Genomic DNA, 20,286 nt, shown 5'->3' with positions numbered 1-20,286 from the left:
AGATTAGGAACTTCAGGGGCAGTGAGTTTGGGGGAGGAACAGCTCAGAAAGGAGGGTGACAATGGTTGTACGACTTGTAGAATGTAATAAGTCACTGATTTGTACATGTAGAAACTGTTGAGTTAGTGTTTTTTCCCTGTGTATATTCTCAACAACAAAAAGTATTAAAAAAAAAATAGTGATTAGACTTGTAATTGCTGTGTTAAGTCCCCAACTCTCTAGCTGTCTGAGCCTGGATTTATGCTACATGGAAGTTTTTCTGTGTGTTTCTGGCTCCTTTTGTTAGTGGAGCAACTAATTCCACCATCTTCCTCTCCTTTGCAAATGGCTTTGCTAGTGAGTTGAGAGAAGATTGCATGGGGCGTTTAGATTAAGCTTGGAGCAGGGCATGGCACTCAATTTCATGCCTTCCAAAACCTGTTTGGGCCAGAGTCACATTTTCTGAGTCCAAATTTCCTAGGACCAATGTCCTTTGTTCCAGGTACCAGTGTAGACATGTTTAACGAGCACTTGCATAGCATTTAAAGGATTATCTGATGACACGATCATATATGTAAAGAAAATCCCAAAGAATCCACAAGAAAGCTGCTAGAGCTAATAAACGAATTCAGCCAAGTCACAGGGTACAAGATCAATCAGCCAAGTCACAGGGTACAAGATCAATCAGCCAAGTCACAGGGTACAAGATCAACATGCAAAAGTCAGTTGTGTTTCTATAGACCAGCAATGAATAATCTGAAAAGGAAATTAAGAAAACAATTCCATTTATAATAGCATCTAAAAGAATAAAATTTCTGGGAATAAATTTAACCAAGGAGGTGAAAGACTTGTATGCTGAGAACTGTGAGACATTGCTGAAAGAATTAAAGAAGACCTAAATAAATGGAAAGACATCCTGTATTCGTGGATTGGAAGACTTAAAATTGTTTAGATGTCAGTACTACCCAAACTGACCTATAGATTCAATGCAATCCGTATCAGAATTCCAACAACCTTCTTTTTGCAGAAATGGAAAAGCCAATTCTCAAATTCATATGGAATTGCAAGGGGCCCTGAATAACCAAAGCAATCTTGAAAAAGAACAAAGTAGAGGACTCACACTTCCCAATTTCAAAATGTACAATAAAGCTACAGTAAACCAGCCTCTGTGGTACTGGTATAAAGATAGACATAGAGACGAACTGAATAGAATTGAGAGTCTAGAAGTAAGCCCATACATCTATGGCCAAGTGAGTTTCCACAAGGGTGCCAAGTCCATCAGTGGGGAAATAATAGTGTCTTCAATGAATGGTGCTTGGACAACTAGGTCTCCACATGCAAAAGAATAAAATCTGATCCATACTTCCTGCTGTATATGAAAATTCAGAATGGATCAATGCCCTAGATATAAGAAACCATAAAACTCTTAGAATGTAGGAGTAAAGCTTCAGGACCTAGTTTTGACAATGGATTTTGTAGATATGGCACCAAAAACATGAGCAACAGAAGACAAAATAGATAAATTGGACTTCATAAAATTAAAAACTTTTGTGCATCAAAGTACTTTTATCAAGAAAGTGAAGAAACAAGCTATGGAATGGGAGAAAATATTTGGTAACTATATATAGGATATGTGTTTAATACCTAGAATATATAAAGAACTACAACTGAACAACAAAAAGACAACCCAATGGAAAAATGGGCAAAGGACAAGAAGATAGACAAATGGCCAATAAGCACAGGAGTAGATTCTCAACATCATTAGTTGTTAGGGAAATGCAAGTGAAATCCACAATGAGATAACACTTCACACCCACTAAAAAAATGGCTATTATCAGAAAATAAACAATTGTTGACGGGGATGTGGAGAAATTGGAACCCTCATCCTTTGCTGGTGGGAATGTAAACTGGTGCGCCCACTGTGAAAACCTTTGGCAAGTCCTTAAAAAGTTGAACGTGGAGTTACTTGAATAAATTCCAAGAAGTGGAACAGTGGTTCAAATGGTAAATGCCTGTTTACGTTTTTTAGGTATTGCCAAACTCCCGTTTGTAAGGATTGTACAAATTTGCATTCCTACCAGGCTGTAGTGCTGTACATATGAGTACTTATTTCCCCACGCCTCACCAAATGAATGCATTGTCTTACTTTTTAATTTTTGCCAATGTGATGGCTGAGAAATGTAGTTTCAGCTTCCATTTCTGTTACGTTAGGTTCAACTTTTTTTTTTTTATTGGTTTATTGGCCATTTTTATGTCTTTTTTTGTGAACTGTTGATATCTTTTATTTTTCTGTCAGATAGTCGGTATTTTTCCCTACATTTTTAAGAGTTCTTTATATATAGGACTGTTTGCCCTTTATCTGTGATAAACAAAATGGTATATACATACAATGGAATATTATTCAGCCATAAAGAGAAATGAAGTCCTGATACATGCTGCAACATGGATGAGTTCTGAAAATATGCCGAGTGAAATGTCATGCACAAAAGGATAAATATTGCATGATTCCACTTACATGAAATATCTAGAGTAGGCAAATGTATAGAGACCAAAGTTCATCAGGTAGGGGAAATGGGGAAGTCATTATTTAGGGAACACTGAGCTTCTATTAAAGGTGATGAAAAAATTTGTAGATCGAGAGTGGTGATGGTTATACAACATGATGAACTGGATGTCACTGAATTGTACCTGTAAAAAATGGTCAATTTATATATGCGTATATGTATATATTTAGGAAACCTTGGTGGCGTAGTGGTTAAGTGCTACGGTTGCTAACCAAAGGGTCGGCAGTTTGAATCCGCCAGGCGCTCCTTGGAAACTCCATGGGGCAGCTCTACTCTGTCCTATAGGGTTGCTATGAGTCAGAATAAACTTGACGGCACTGGGTTTGGTTTTTTTTTTTTTTAATATGTATATTTACATATACATATATACCACATTAAAGAATTCACAGATGAGATGGATATGATAAAACAAGTGTGGTTAAAGATGGATGGATATATGAGTCTTTGCTATACAATTGAACTTCTCTGTATTTGAAAATTTTCATAACAAAATGTTGGGAAGGGAGAAAGGAGAAAAAGAGGGGGGAAAGAAGCAATGAAAAAATCACTTATCCCTAGCTTCTGTTGGAAACGGGGAAGTCTAGCAGCCTGTTCCAGGTACTAAATAAATAGACCCTGAGGTAGGTAAGTGATCATACACAGACAGATACGGTTTTGGAAGATTATTAATTTGCCGTTGTTCTTAAATGTGTGGTATTGTAATTAATGAGCTTAAGCAGCAGGAATGTAACAACACTACTGCCAACTTATTCACTTCCCTTATGGCAGAACTCAAATCAACCCAATCTGTTTAAAAAAATATTTTGCCTTGTTAAATAATTGGTAATGTGGCTACATCAGAAAGCCACTTAATTTTTGTGACTTATAGAGTGGAAAGAATCTCAGAAATTTCTAATCCAACTCATTTCCTTTTACACAGAAGGAAGCATGCCCAGGGAATAATAAACTGGGTTAAAGGCTAGGCCAAGATAAGAACCCAAGTCTGATTACCTGTCTCGTGTTTTCCTCACTTCCAGGGGTTTTCACACATTTTAGCAGAAGAATGATCTTGTAAAATGAAATTGTACACATACACCCGTATATGCAAAACAATAAAATTAACAAATGGGTTTCATCGGTAGTGTAAATCTCCACTGTTTGGTAGAAAAGATTTAATTGAAGAACCTCTAATATTTCTAGGTCCCCATTTTGGAAAATGTGGTTAAAGGCAAAAGGATTTTTTGTTTTTTCCTTGGTAACTTAAAATTTTGCACCTCTGCTTTGAAGGTAGCAATTGAAATGCAAGAGGGAAGGCCAATATTCAAGGCCCTGTTTCTAATCAGCCATGACTCGTAGCGTGAGCTAAATAGCCACTCATGTTTATACCCCATTTTGTTCAAAGAAGGATAATACAACAATATAAAAATAAGCAAGCAAACAAGACAAGGATAATACAACAATACAAAAACAATCAGGACAAAGGGTAATGAAAAATCAAAGTCAGGGGTGAGGCCCTGTATACCTGTTAGAAGTGGGCCATAAATTTGTTTTTGAGCTTTGGATTGAATTGCATCCTCCAAAAATACATGTTGGAGTCCTAACCCATATACCTCTGGATGGAATCTAATATAATGCATTACCTTACGTGTAATGTAACGTAATCACTTTCCATAGTGGAATCTAGTGCAATCACCTTCCACAATGCAACCTGATGTAATCAGTTGAGGTAATACTAGTGTAGGGTGGATCCTAAACCTAATCACTTCTGGGTTATATAAACAGCAGCATATAAACAAAGATACATGGGTGCACTTGAGGGGAGACAGATGCCATGTGAGTATTGTCTACAAGCCAAGGAACACCCAGTGCTACTGACAAGGAAGGAATCGAGACCCTAATTTAGAATTTTAGCTTCCAGAACTGAGAAAATAAATTTCTGCTCATTAAAGCCACCTATTTGTGGTATTTGTGTTACAGCAGTGCTAGGTAACTAAGACAAAGACCAGCAGTGAAAAGTGGTTACTTACAAGATTCACAGTATCCTGAAGTATATAAAACAAAACCAGTTTTTCAGATTAAGCCTAACTCTTACAAGCTCTCATAAATAGGATCCTGGACAACGGAAGGAAAAACCTGACAGTAAGTAAAACCTCACACTTCCAGTGTTTCTTGTAATATTCCTCAGTGTGGGCTATTAGTATAATGCCAAAGTGCAACTCATTAAAAACAATTTTATCGCTGCCGTATTCACAATAGCCAAAAAGTGGAAATTACCCAAATGTGTATCAAATGATGACTGGATGAATAAAATGTTGTATATCCATGTAATGGAATATTATTCAGCCTTATAAAGGAATGAAGTAGGGATACATGCTACAATAGGGATGAGCCTTGAAAACATGATGCTAAGTGAAAGAAGCCAGTCACAAAAAGCCACATATTGTATGATTCCATTTATATGACTTGTCCAAAGTAGGCAAATCAATAGAAACAAAAAGCAGATTAGTGGCTGAGGGTAATGGTGAGGGGGAAAGGGGTGTGACTCTAATGGGCATGTTTTTTTTTTCCCCCCCAGGGAATCATGAAAATGATTTAAAATTGATTATGGTTGTGGTTGCACATCCTTGTGAATATACTAAAAACCATTGTCTTGTACCCTTTAAATAGGTGAATTGTATCTCAGTTTTAAAAAAAGTAATTCCACTGGGGCCAAATCAATTCAGTCCAAGGGTACAGTTTTCTTGATGGCCCAGGAACAAATTTTAGACTAGAGAAATGGATGGACTTTATAGCCTTTAGGAATCCTCCATAAATGTTTTTTCTCCAAAAAAACCAAACCAAACCAGTTGCCATCGAATTGATTCCAACTCACAGCGACCCTATAGGACAGAGTAGAACTGCCCCATAGAGTTTCCAAGGAGCCCCTGGCGGACTCGAATTGCCGATCCTTTGGTTAGCAGCCATAGCACTTAACCACTACACCACCAGGGTTTCCATTCTGTCTCCAGCCAAGCTTTTAATAAGTTATTGAGCAACTGTGGATCTGAAGGCATGCTCTCTGACAAGTCCTTAGAGTAGAACTATTTTTTGTTGCCGAAGTGCAGAGCCATGTGTTTTAAAAGTCAACCCAAGGAAAGATGAACCAAACAAGGACCTATACTGAATAGAAAGCAACTGCCCTGCGTGTAGGCAGGCCAAGGGAATACTCAGAGTCAGGGCTAATGTAATTCTAAAAATGTCGTCTGCTTTAGCACCTAGACGAACCAGACCTGACAATTCTAAACCAGAGAGCAATCACCACAGAGATTTTAGGCTGGAAAAAAATCTAAAGTAGTAACCAAACCTCAGTGAAGAAAAAAACATCAGGACGGATTTATCTTTGAAGAATGTTACTTCCTGATGAGTCAGCCACCAAAGAAAAACTAGTTGTGAAAGATATGTCTGGGTAATTGAATGAATTGACTTACTGAATAAGATTGTTAGTGCTGAACTTGATAAATCTTGGGGACTGTCTACCAAAAAAGATGACTTTGATTTTCTAAGGGTTAGTTTGAAGCTCCTCCTCTTTATAGCTGTCACTCCTAGTTTCTGACAAAGCATCTATATTCTTAATTCAAAGTGGTATTAAGTTATGAAGGTACACTTAAGAGTAAGGAGGAGCCAGAATACATGTCTATGGGATAAATCAGAAAATTTCCTGCAAGGTAAATGGAATACTCCCCTTGATTCTGACCTTCTTGTTTAATTGGTAACTAGTGGTGCACTGAATACACATTTAGGCAAAATGCTAAATATTCAAGGGTTAAAAATCAGTATCTACCTGATGCCAAGGCCAAGATCAAATATTTACCATCATAGAAAAACAGTTCTGGAATACAAGTGTCAATCTAAAATTATATTGAGAAATTATTATTTTTTTTGTTAAAATTATAGCTTTTTTTTAAATAACTTTTATTAAGCTTCAAGTGAACGTTTACAAATCCAATCAGTCTGTCACATATAAGTTTACATACATCTCACTCCCTACTCCCACTTGCTCTGCCCCTCTTGAGTCAGCCCTTTCAGTCTCTCCTTTCTTGACAATTTTGCCGGCTTCTCTCTCTCTCTCTTTCCTCCCATCCCCCCTCCAGACAAGAGTTGCCAACACAATCTCAAGTGTCCACCTGATATAATTAGCTCACTCTTCATCAGCGTCTCTCTCCCACCCGCTGACCAGTCCCTTTCATTTCTGATGAGTTGTCTTCGGGGATGGTTCCTGTCCTGTGTCAACTGAAGGTCTGGGGAGCATGGCCGCCGGGATTCCTCCAGTCTCAGTCAGACCATTAAGTTTGGTCTTTTTATGAGAATTTGGGGTCTGTATCCCACTGATCTCCTGCTCCCTCAGGGGCCCTCTGCTGTGCTCCCTGTCAGGGCAGTCATCGATTGTGGCCGGGCACCAACTAGTTCTTCTGGTCTCGGAATGATGAAAATTATAGTTTTTGAGTTTAAAAATTTTGACATCGAAATGCCCAAACCCATTGCTGTCGAGTTGATTCCAACTCATAGCGACCCTATAAGACAGAGTAGAACTGCCCCCGTAGGGTTTCCAAGGAGCGCCTGGTGGATTTGAACTGCCGAACTTTTGGTTAACAGCTGTAGCACTTAACCACTATACCACCAGGGTTTCCATTGAAATACAGGAATTCTAATTTCTCAGCACTGTCAGTTTTGTGCCTACTTGAAGAAAATGCTTTCTGAATATTTTCCGAAGCAGTTTTAAGGTCATTGCTCTCATTTGTGTTTTGATTTCTGATATTATTTATGCTCTTGCTTTTTTTCTTTCTTTAGATTAATTTTATTTTAAGTTGTATTTTATTTTTGGTTGTATTTCTTAATTTGACATGCAGCAAAATTGGCTTTTTTTGGTGTACGGTTCTATGAGAAGGTCATAAACAACTTTACAGGATCGTTTTGCAGAGCATCTCCCTCTCCACGATCTCCCTGGTACTTTCTGGTTCCTTGAGCTCCCCTGTTCAGTCCGCTGGCCAGAAAGCTGGAGATTTAGTTACCCTGTTTTAACGTGTACTTCTTGTAATTGTGCCCACATCTGGGCGGAAAGAGAAAAAAAGCAGTAGGGGTTCTCTTGACCTCTTGGAGCCACAGCTCCTCTGACTAAAGAGGCAGGTTCTCCTCCCTCAGAGTTTTAGGTCCCTATGGGCCCCTGTGGCTGTCGCTACCACTTACTTTATTGCTGCTCCATGGATTCTATCCAGGCTCTACAGCTGCATTTAGTGGAAAAAACAAGGAGGTGTGTGCTTCCTACATCTTAACTGCAACTGGAAAAAGCTCTTGGTGTTTTCTATAACCATTTGAGAAAGTTTTTGACTTTAAACCATGGATCTACAAATGTGACAATGGAGCGGTGTAATAGACATTTAAGGTAAAACCATCTATGGATTTCCACCTGCATCTTAGCATTCATTGCACCTATACCTATTTTAGCTTATTCCCTACAGTAGAATGAAGGAAGGATCCTTACAACAGGCATCACGTAAGGCATATTTGCTTTCTTGAGGCATATCAGTTGGGTTGCATCTTCAGCAGCTTCCAGCAAATGAACTACTTTATCTCTTCCGATAATTTGTGTGAAGAAAATTTATCCAAAATCTGGAAATGAAGCCAAAGGATATAACATCAATATCGTCAATATCATACTGAAACACACCCAAATATATGTTTTTTAATGATTTAGGAGGATCTGCCTTTGTTTAATTTTTTATTTACTCTTGAAGGACTCAATTTGTGAAGTTAACTTGTAGTTGTTTTTTTTTTTGTTGCTCAGTAGAGATGTAAATTATTTCTGTCTCTTAGAAAAATCCCAAAGGTTAGGGTTTTATTTCCCTGTAGGACATTAACCAGTTTTATCTTCAAACTTATTTTAGCATGCCTTTTCTGCCGGGCTGTATTATCCTTTGTTCCTAGAATTCTTCTTTGAATTAGCTTCACTATCCTAATGAGTCCATTAATGAGTTAAATAATTCTTAGACACATTTTCATTCTACATGTATATGAGACTAATGTGTTTAACTTTTTGGAAATTATATTCTGACAGTTGTTAGTAAGTCCTACTATGTTGACAGTGGCAGCTGCGAACAAGCTTTCCCTTATTTAGGCAGCCTTAAAAAAATGTAACAGAGGAGGCAGAGACAAGATGGCGGAATAGACAGACGCTTCCATTGAGCCCTCTTTACAACAAAGACCCGAAAAAACAAGTGAAACCAGTATAATTGTGACAAGCTGAGAGCGCTGAGCATCAAAGGCAAGCTTAGACAAGGAACTGAGGGGCAGCGGAAGGAAGAGACCGTTCAGAAGTGGAGAGGAGTTACCTGACCTGAATCGCGGGGAGCCTTCAGGCCCCATTCCCGGAGCGGCGGTGGCAGCGGCGGGCTGGTCCTAGCTTTCAGCAGCAGTTTCCTCAGGGAGAAGTAGCCAGCCACACAGCCCACTCGCACCTCCAGAACCTGAGCAGAAGGGCACTCTCGGCAAAAGCTAAGTACTTGCGTATATTTTACCGTGCCTCCCCCACCCCCAAGCCAGCTTCAGCGGCTGAATCCCTAGGCCTGAGAGAGACCCTGGTGAGCACCTAGAGCCATCCTCCCGGCCTTGGGGAAGGAAAAAATTTGCAACTGGGGGGAAAAGATAATTTGCTAGCTCCATTAACTGGAGAAGCTCAGGACAGAAGTGGCTCCTGTCCAGGCATAAACCCTCCGTGGACCTTGAGCACCTTTCCCTTCTGCATGGACCTGTGTGGGCCTTTTTTGGGAGAATAGGCCCTTGTTCACAAACTCCAACCATTTCAGCTGTGCGGTGGAGAGGTGGGTGTTTGACATTTGACATTGCTTTGCCTATTAAACAAGGTCTCACCTACCCAGAACAGGGACCTAAGAACTGGTGGCTCCACTTGGGTTGCCCAGCAACCTGGGACATGGGCCCAGGGATAACTGGTACCTTCCAGTCCTTACAACAAAATCTTTAGGTGCCCATGGTTCCTCTGCAGAGCCCACCCAAAAGCACTCTCTAGGGAACAGAGACACGTTTTCCTCAGAGACACTTGGGGGTCGGTTCTCAGCCCCCTGCCTTGTTCAGAGCGTGACCCCCTGCTGCAATCAGATATGGGTATATATGCCAATCACCCCGGTCCCTCTAAGACTGTAGGACAGAGCCTATACCGCACACTTGATATCAGCTACCTGGAAACCTGAGCTGAATTCATACAAGAAAACTGAATGGACTCCTAGACTGGTATACTTGATAACAGCTCTAGCCAGCTGGGGACAGGACACCAGAGCTCCAAAGGTGAAAATAATCAAGCTAGCTCACTCAAGCAACCCATAGGGGTATACCAAAACAAAACAAAGCAAGCAGCTATGACACAGTAAGCAAGCATAAACTAATACAATAACTTAGAGATGGCTCGGAGACAACAGTCAATATCAAGTCATATAAAGAAACAGACCATGATCACCTCAACAGGCTCTCAAAAGAAAGAATCCAGAGATCTTCTAGATGAAAGTGCATTCCTGGAATTTCCAGATGCAGAACACAAAACACTTCAAGACATCACGAAGGAAATGAGGAAATACACAGATAAAGCAACTGAAGAAATTAGAAAGATTATTCAGGAACATAATGGAAAGCTTAATAAGCTGGAAAAATCCATAGACAGCAATCAGAAATTCAGAAGATTAACAATAAAATTACAGAATTAGATAACTCAATAGAAAGTCAGAGGAGCAGAATTGAGCAAGTAGAAGCCAGAATTTCTGAACTCGAAGATAAAACACTTGGCACTATTATATTTGAAGAAAATTCAGATGAAAGAATTAAAAAAAAAAAATGAAGAAACCTTAAGAGTCACGTGGGACTCTATCAAGAGAAATAATGTATGAGTGATTGGAGTACCAGAACAGGGAGGGATAGCAGAAAACACAGAGAAAATTGTTGAAGACTTGTTGGCAGAAAACTTCCCTGACATTGTGAAAGATGAGAAGATATCTATCCAAGATTCTCATCCAACTCCGCATAAGGTAGATGTTAAAAGAAAGTAACCAAGACATATTATAATCAAGCTTGCCAAAACCAAAGATAAAGAGAGAATTATAAGAGCAGTGAGGGATAAATGAAAAGTCACCTACGAAGGAGAGGCAAAAAGAATAAGCTCAGACTACTCGGCAGAAACCATGCAGGCAAGAAGGCAATGGGATGACATATTTTAAAAATTGAAGGAAAAAAAATTGCCTGCCAAGAATCATATATCCATCAAAACTGTCTCTTAAGTATGAAGGTGAAATTAAGACATTTCCAGATAAACGCAAGTTGAGGGAATATCCCTGATACCAAAACCAGGTAAAGATACCACAAGAAAAGAAAATTATAGACCTATATCCCTCATGAGTGTAGAGATGCAAAAATCCTCAACAAAATTCTAGCCAATAGGATTCAACAAAATATCAAAAAAATAATTCACCATGACCAAGTGAGATTCATACCAGATATGCAGGGATGGTTCAACATTAGAAAAACAGTCCACCACATAAATAAAACAAGAGAGAAGAATCACATGATTTTATCAATTAATGCAGAAAAGGCATTTGACAAAGTTCAACACTCATTCATGATAAGAACTCTCAGCAAAATAGGAATAGAAGGAAAATTCCTCAACATAATAAAGGGCATTTATACAAAGCCAACAGCCAGCATCACCCTAAACGGAGAGAGCCTGACAACATTCCCACTGAGATCAGGAACCAGACAAGGATGCCCTTTATCACCACTCTTATTCAACATTGTGCAGAAAGTCCTAGCCAGAGCAATTAGGCTAGATAAAGAAATAAAGGGCATCCAGATTGGCAAGGAAGAAGTCAAAGTATCTGTATTTGCAGATGACATGATCTTATACACAGAAAACCCTAAGGAATCCTCCAGAAAACTACTGAAAATAGAAGAGTTCAGCAGAGTATCAGGATACAAGATAAACATATGAAAATCAGTTGGATTCCTCTACATCAACAAAAAGAACATTGAAGAGGAAATCACCAAATCAGTGCCATTTACAGTAGCCCCCAAGAAGATAAAATACTTAGGAATAAATCTTACCAGAGATGTAAAAGACTTATACAAAGAAAACTACAGTACACTTCTGCAAGAAACCAAAAGAGACTTACATAAGTGGAAGAACATACCTTGCTCGTGGTTAGGAAAACTTAACATTATAAAAACGTTTATTCTAACAAAAGTGATCTATACATTTAATGCAATTCCGATTCAAATCCCAAGGATGTTCTTTAATGAGATGGAGAAACAAATCACCAACTTCATATGGAAGGGAAAGAGGCCCTGCATAAATAAGGCATTACTGAAAAAGAAGAACAAAGGGGGAGGCCTTACTTCACCTGATTTTAGAACCTATTATACCGCCACAGTAGTCAAAACAGCCTGGTACTGGTACAACAACAGATACATGGACCAATGGAACAGAATTGAGAATCCAGACAGAAATCCATCCATATATGAGCAGTTGATATCTGACAAAGGCCCCAAAACAGTTAAATGGGGGAAAAGATGGTCTTTTTAACAAATGGTGCTGGCATAATTGGATATCTATCTGCAAAAGAAAATGAAACAAGACCCATACCTCACTCCATGCACAGAAACTAACTCGAGATGGATCAAAGACCTAAATCTAAAATCTAAAACGATAAAGATCATGGAAGAAAAAATAGGGACAACATTAGGAGCTCTAATAAATGGCATAAACAGTATACAAAACATTATAAAGAATGTAGAAGAAAGACTAGATAACTGGGAGCTCCAAAAAATCAAACACCTATGCTCATCCAAAGACTTCGCCAAAAGAGTAAAAAGACTACCTACAGACCGGGAAAAAGTTTTTAGCTATGACGTTTCTGATCAGCACCTGATCTCTAAACTCTACATGATACTGCAAAAACTCAACCGCAAAAAAGACAAATAACCCAATTAAAAAACGGGCAAAAGATATGAATAGATACTTCACTGAAGAAGACAGTCAGGTAGCTAACAGATACATGAGGAAATGTTCACGATTATTACCGATTAGAGAAATGCAGATCAAAAGTACAATGAGATATCATCTCACTCCAACAAAGCTGGCATTAATCCAAAAAACACAAAATAATAAATGTTGGAGAGGCTGTGGAGAGATTGGAACACTTCTACACTGCCGGTGGGAATGTCAAATGTTACAACCACTTTTGGAAATCAATTTGGGCTTCCTTAAAAAGCTAGAAATAGAACTACCAGATGATCCAGCAATCCCACTCCTCGGAATATATCCCAGAGAAATAAGAGCCTTTACAGGAACAGGTATATGCACACCCATGTTTATTGCAGCACTGTTTACAATAGCTAAAAGATGGCAGCAACCAAGGTGCCCGTCAATGGATGAATGGATAAATAAATTATGAATGGATAAATAAATTCACTCAATGGGGTACTACGCATCGATAAAGAACAGTGAGGAATCTGTGAAACATTTCATAACAGGGAGGAACCTGGAAGGCATTATGCTGAGTGAAATTAGTCAGTTGCAAAAGGACATATTGTATAAGACCACTATTATAAGAACTTGAGAAATAGTTTAAACTGAGAAGAAAACATTCTTTTGTGGTGACGAGAGGGGGGAGGGATGGAGGGTGGGGGAGGGATGGAGGGTGGGAGAGGGACGGAGGGTGGGAGAGGGACATTCACTAATTAGATAGTAGATAAGAACTACTTTAGATGAAGGGAGGTCAGCACAATTGGACTAAAGGAAAAGCAAAGAAGTTTCCTGAATGAACTGAATGCTTTGAAGGCCAGCGTAGCAGGGGCAGGGGTCTGGGGACCATGGTTTCAAGGGATATCTAAATCAATCGGCATAATAAAATCTATTAAGAAAATATTCTGCATCCCACTTTGAAGAGTGGTGTCTGCGGTCTTAAACACTAGCAAGCAGCCATTTAAGATGCATCAATTGGTCTCAACCCGCCTGGATCAAAGGAGAATGAAGAACATCAAGGACACAAGGTGATTATGAGCCCAAGAGACAGAAAGGACCACAGGAACCAGCGACTACATCATCCTGAGACCAGAAGAACTAGATGGTGCCCGGCTGCAACTGATGACTGCCCTGACAGGGAACACAACAGAGAACCCCAGAGGGGGCAGGAGAGCAGTGGGACGCAGACCCCAAATTCTCATATGACCAGACTTAATGGTCTGACTGAGACTGGAAGGACCCCGGTGGTCATGGCCCCCAGACCTTCTGTTGGCCCAGGACAGGAACCATTCCCGAATCCAACTCTTCAGACATGGATTGGACTGGACAATGGGTTGGAGAGGGATGCTGGTGAAGAGTCAGCTTCTTGGGTCAGGTGGACACTTGAGACTATGTTGGCATCTCCTGCCTGGAGGGGAGATGAGAGGGTGGAGGGGGTTAGAAGCTGGTGAAAAGGACACGAAAAGAGAGAGTGGAGGGAGAGGGCAGGCTGTCTCATTAGGGGGCGAGTAATTGGGAGTGTGTAGCAAGGTGTATATGGGTTTTTGTGTGGGAGACTGACTTGATATGTAAACATTCACTTCAAGCACAACATAAATTATAAAAAATAATGTAATAGCTGCCGTCTTATTTTGTTTGAACATTTGGCTACCTCACTTGTCTCCAACAGCTTCTTCTTTTTCATAGTCATTACATTCTTCGTTAGTGTTTTTGGATGCAACATGATTTATCATGGAAAATGTGGATGATTTTGAGATTTTACTCCTCATGAAAGTTTGAGATGTAAAAGGTGACATTTAGTTTTTATTTCATCCTTATAAGCTATGAATGATTCCTGAATTAGAGTTTTTCTTAAAATACTCATGGCCTTATTATAATGAAATAATTAAAAATTAAATATGGTTCTTAAAGCTGATTTTGTTTATTATTATGGATTCTAATATAAAAACAGTTCTACAAAGATTATGATATAATCTAATTTTTATTTTTGTCTTGTATTTAATTAAAAAATAATGGCTCAAAAATTGTATGATGTCTGAAATTTATTTGGCCATTGCATGATCTCTTAATATTTGTATTGACTTTTAATCCATTTCCCTATTTAACTGTTTTTTTTAAGTTCCTAATAATTATGTTCATAAAATTAAACACTTTCACCAGCATCATTAAGCATTCATTATAGCATTTTACTCATGCCATAATAAATATGCATTTATATATTAACTGACTGAATGGATTTCAACATATAAAGCACATAGGGAAATTTTCACTTTAATTGACATCGAGAGTTCTTACCGATGCTTGAAAATAAATATTCACATATTAAAAATAAATCTAGCCATCTAAGATACAACTATTGATCTCTACTCATCCAAAACAAAAGTGAAAGAAGGAAACCAAAGACTCAGAGAAGAAAGTAGTTTAGAGGACTAATAGTCTACATGAATCATGGCCTCATCTACCCTGAGACCAGAAGAACTAGATGGTGCCAGGCTACCACTACTGGCCGTTCTGATCAGGGCCACAATAGATTGATCCTGATAGGACAGGAGAAAAGTGTGGAACTGAACTCAAATTCTTAGAAAGCCTAGACTTAATGGATTGGTCTCAACCAGAGGACTTCCCAAGACTATGGCCCTGAGATACTATTTAAACCTTAAACCAAAATTATCCCTTGAGGTCACCTTTTAGCTAAATAACAGATTAGCTCATAAAATAAATACCACCCATGAATAATGAGCTTCTTTAAAAAATCATATATGAGACAAATGGTCAAAAATTAAAGCAAAGATGAGAAGGTAAGGGGGCAGGGAAGCTAGAGTACTGGAAATGGTACAACCAGAATGAAATGAATGAGAATGATGACATATTGTCAAAATGTAAGCAATATCACTGAATAATTTGTGGAGAATTGTTAAATGGGAACCTAATTTGCTAGAAGAGATTCCTATTTATGCCAGTTCCCAAGAAAGATGATCCAACAGAATTTGGAAATCATTGAACAATATCATTAATATCACACTCAAGTAGAATTTTGCTGAAGATCATTCAAAAGTGGCTGCAGCAGTATATCAATAAGGAACTGCCAGAAATTGAAGCCAAATTCTAAGAGGATGTGGGAAGAGGGATATCACTGCTGATGTCAGATGGATTCTGGCTGAAAGCAGAGAATACCAGAAAGATGTTTACCTGTGTTTTATTGACTATGCTAAGGCACTGGACTGTGTGGATCATAACAAATTAGGGATAACATTGTGAGGAATGGAAATTCCAGAACACTTAATTGTGCTCGTGCAGAACCTGTATATAGATCAAGAAGAAATGGTTCAAACAGAATAAGGGGATACTGTGTGGTTTAAGGTCAGGAAAGGTGTGCGACATGGTTGTATCCTTTCATACTTATTCAATCTGTGTGCTGAGCAAATAATCTGAGAACCTGGACTATATAAAGAAGAACGGGGTATCGGGATTGGAGGGACACTCATTAATAACCTACAATGTGCAGATGACACAACCTTGCTTGCTGAAAGGGAGGAGGACTTGAAACACTTACTGATGAAGATCAAAGACTACAGCCTTCAATATGGATTACACCTCAACATAAAGGAAACAGAACTCCTCAGAACTGGACCAGTAAGCAACATCATGATAAATGGAGAAAACATTGAAGTTTTCAAGGATTTCATTTTACTTGGATCCACTGTCAACAACCATGGAAGCAGCAATTAAAAAATCAAGGGACGCATTGCATTGGGCAAATCTGCTGCAAAAGACCTCTTTAAAGTGTTAAAAAGCAAAGATGTCAATTCAAGGATAAGGTGAGCCTGACCCAAGCCATGGTGTTTTCAATCACCTCATATGTATACAAAAGCTGAACAATGAATAAGGAAGGCCAAAGAAGAATTGATGCCTTTGAAATGTGGTGTTGGCAAAGAATATTGAATATACCATGGACTGCCAAAAGAACGAACACATCTATCTTGGAAGAAGTGCAATCAGAATGCTCCTTAGAAGCAAGGATGGAGAGACTTCATCTTACATATTTTGGACATGTTGTCCGGAGGGACCAGTCCCTGGAGAAGGACATTATGCTGGTAAAGTAGAGGGTCAGCAAAAAAGAGGAAGACCCTCAACAAGATGGATTGACACAGTGGCTGCAACAATGAGCTCAAACATAACAACGATTGTGAGGATGGTGCAGGACCGGGCAGTGTTTTGTTCTGTCGTACACAGGGTTGCTGTGAGTCAGAACCAACTTGGTGTCACCTAACAACAACAATTTGCTGTGTAAACTTTCACCTTAAACACAGTAAAATATTATTTAAAAAATAACAAGTCTAAATTATATTCTTTGTTCATATTACTGACATTTTGATGCTGATGATATATGCTGATAACATATATGATCACATCATGTGCAAGTTCTGGGATGGCAGAAGTGATGTTGAGGTAGATATTCTGTTATTTCTCTTATCACCAAAGAGTGAGGCCAAAGCTGAAGAGGAAATTTTGGCTAACTACTGAGACCAAAGCTAAATCTCAGCGCATTCCTACTGTTGACCCTCACTTATTTCCCTGCTCCGGAGGTGTCCTGAGTGGTTTGACTTGGGAAAGTACTGGTATGATTTTAATCCATAAGTGCATACCGAAGAACACCATCACATCTCGCTTCTCCTTCCACGTAGCATTGTGTGCTTTCACTAATGCCCTCCACCTCTGCTCCAGGAGATATAAATCTCTTCCATTTGTGAACTGGACCCTTTTAAGTTGAGCAGGGTGGACAAGGAAATAGTGCGCTGGTAGTGGGAAAAGAGATACCAGTGGAAAAGATGAAAGAACTTGAGTAGGAGATAGGCTATGTGAAGAACCAGAGAGGACTGTGGTTTTCTTTAGAGAAGACTGCAAAGAAGGAGCATCACTTGAGTTATTGAGTGATTTTTGGAGGTATTGGATTGTTTCTAATTTCTCCTAGGTAAACTCCCCAAAACACATTGTCGTTGAGTCAAATTCTGACTCATAGCGACCCTATAGGACAGAGTAGAACTGCCCCGTAGGGTTTCCAAGGCTGTAATCTTTATGGGAGCAGACTACCACTTCTTTCTTCTGTGGATTCTAAATGCCGACCCTCTGGTTAGAAGCTGAGCGCTTTAACCACTGTGCCACCAGGGTTATTCTTCCCCTAGGTATGGGTGTGAAAATTGCAGGTTATAAGGAAAACACTCTTGTATGGAAAAAGCCACATTAAATGTTGGAGAAAGTTGGTGAGGTAGGATCTCAGAAGTGAAGAGGAAGAAGGACAAATGGAATAATGATGTTCTATTCTACGAAACCAGCAAGCATATTTACTAGGCAGACGTTCCAATTTTAATGCTCTTCCTGCTTTTGTAAAAAATGAGAACTTCTTTTGTACAACAGGGAAAGAAAGATCCTGTACAGGTCCTAATGGCAAAGATTAGATCCTCTATTTCCTCTTTACACTCCTATAAAGACTTGTGTTTTCATACTGACTTTCCATATTCTTACGGAATCCTATAAATCTTCAGTGGACTGAAGGATCAGGATTAGGGAATATGTTGAAGAAAACAGGAGCCTCGAGACACTCCAACTCTCTCGGAAGAGGCAGTCAGCTGTGTAGTCTCCTCCTTGCACCCAAAAATAGGTCCTGGTTGGCCTGATGCCAGGAAATGTCCTATTAGAGTCCTTACTTTTAGGCCTTTTGGGCATTATGAACCAGGCCTGGCACACGTAGATGGTATTCAATAGTGTTTTGTTATAAGATATGGTGATGACATCAGGAACTGGTTTGAATGTATCTGAGTTAAATGAGATCAGATTACCTGTATAAGAGATCTTGCATGAAAAATATGTCGTGATTCTATTTATTTTGTAACAGTGTAAACACAACCTTAATTAAAATAAAAACCAAGGCAGAAAATAAAGGAAATACTATGAGCACCATGTCAGGAAGAGGCCTAACACTACCGTGTCACATTGCTTCCCTTCTCCACACCATTCCCAGCCACCTGCCAGCCCAGCCACCTGCCAGTTCATAAGAGCAGTAGTAGGGCTGAACACTCTGCCAAAGTGAAAAATACAAAACTACTGCTCATCCGTTCTCAGTTGCTCTAAACAAATATTCAGAGAGTGGAACTAATGCAGTGGCTAGGTTTCCAGGGGTTTACTTTGTTTAAGGCAATTTATCCAGATAAGCCTTCCTTTTCCTCCATCATCCTAGGAAAATACTATCAGAAAAGATTACGCAAAGTAAATATACTAGGTTTTAAGGAAATCTCTTATAGTCCACTTCTAGGGAATAGTTTAAGAGAAACAAGATGAATTATGGAGTTATCATTGCTGGTTTGAACTCAAATCAACCACGTCTTCGTCACCTGGTAATATGGTAATAGCCTCTCCTTTTGCTTAAATAAGATCGATGGTGGTTGAGGATTGTGGAAAATATTCCGATAACTCAAGAGGAAAATTTTAAAGTGAAATATTTAGATTAAAAAATTGCCTCAAGAACTTGGAGAACAATGATAAAATTCAAGCCAGCCTGTGTTATTTATAATACAATTGACTCCAAGGACTACGTGTGAAAAACAGATTAAAATGACTGGTCCTTGGAGAAAAGGGACTTGAATGCATATGCACTTTCTGTATCAGCCGTATTTTTAACAAAGTTTTGAGACAGCTTTAGAGCTCACATTTGCTGCTAATTTTTTTTTATTTTTTAGAAATGTGTTGTTTTTAGGTGCTGTCAAGTTGATTTCAACTCATAGTAACCCTATGAGTCACAGTAGAACTGCCTCATAGGGTTTTCCTGGCTCTAATCTTTTTTTTTTTTTTTAATCTTTAGGAAAGCAGATCACCAGGTCTTTGTCCCATAGAGCGGCTGGGTGGGTTCAAACCACCAACCTTTTGGTTAGCAGCCAAGCACTTAACCATTTGCACTACTAGGGATCCTTTTTAGAAATGTTGTTCATGCAAATAAAGGTTTCCTTGGGCCCAAATGGGCATTATTTTATGAGAAAAACTGCCTCCAGTTTCAACACTATACCAAAAAGTGCTCATCAGTGTAAGAAAACAGTTGGATTATTTCGGAATGTTTGTGATCAAAACAGCACCATGTCTGAATTAATTCCATTATTATAATTTCAATACCCTGCTGTTACAGCATCAATACCCTGCTGCTTTTATGATGTGCCTTGTTTTACACAAGCAATGAATTCAGGTAAATGTATATGGAAATAGAATCTCATGACCCTCCTCTGATATTGTCTAATATGATTCCGCTGTTCTATGGACACTACTCATTTTCCCCTCCCTTCTACCCCTCCCTTTTGTCCCCTACCCCCACCCCTGCCCAGATGACAAAAGTGCAATGGGACAGGAAGGGGAAGAGTGACATATTAGTTGAGAAGTAAACTGTTTTCTGAGAAACTCCTGAATGCAAACCACCCCAGAGTGGTGTAAGACCATCTTTTAGTGGGTAGAAACATTGGCATGATTTGAGTGAACTTTTTTCACTCAACAAACCTTAGCAGAACATCTACTGTGTGTCCATTGTTTTAGGCATGAAAATACAAATATGAGTAAGACAGTCCCTAACTCAAACAACTCAGGTGTGTGTGTTGGTGGGGTCAGGGAGGGAGGACACAGACAATTAAGAGGTGCGTGTTATGGATTGAATTGTGTCCCTCCCTCCAAAAT

The sequence above is a fragment of the Elephas maximus genome, chromosome X (assembly GCF_024166365.1).
Source record: "Elephas maximus indicus isolate mEleMax1 chromosome X, mEleMax1 primary haplotype, whole genome shotgun sequence".
NCBI lineage: Eukaryota > Metazoa > Chordata > Mammalia > Proboscidea > Elephantidae > Elephas > Elephas maximus.
The sequence above is the reverse complement of the archived record's forward strand: the minus strand, read 5'-3'. Positions refer to the sequence as shown.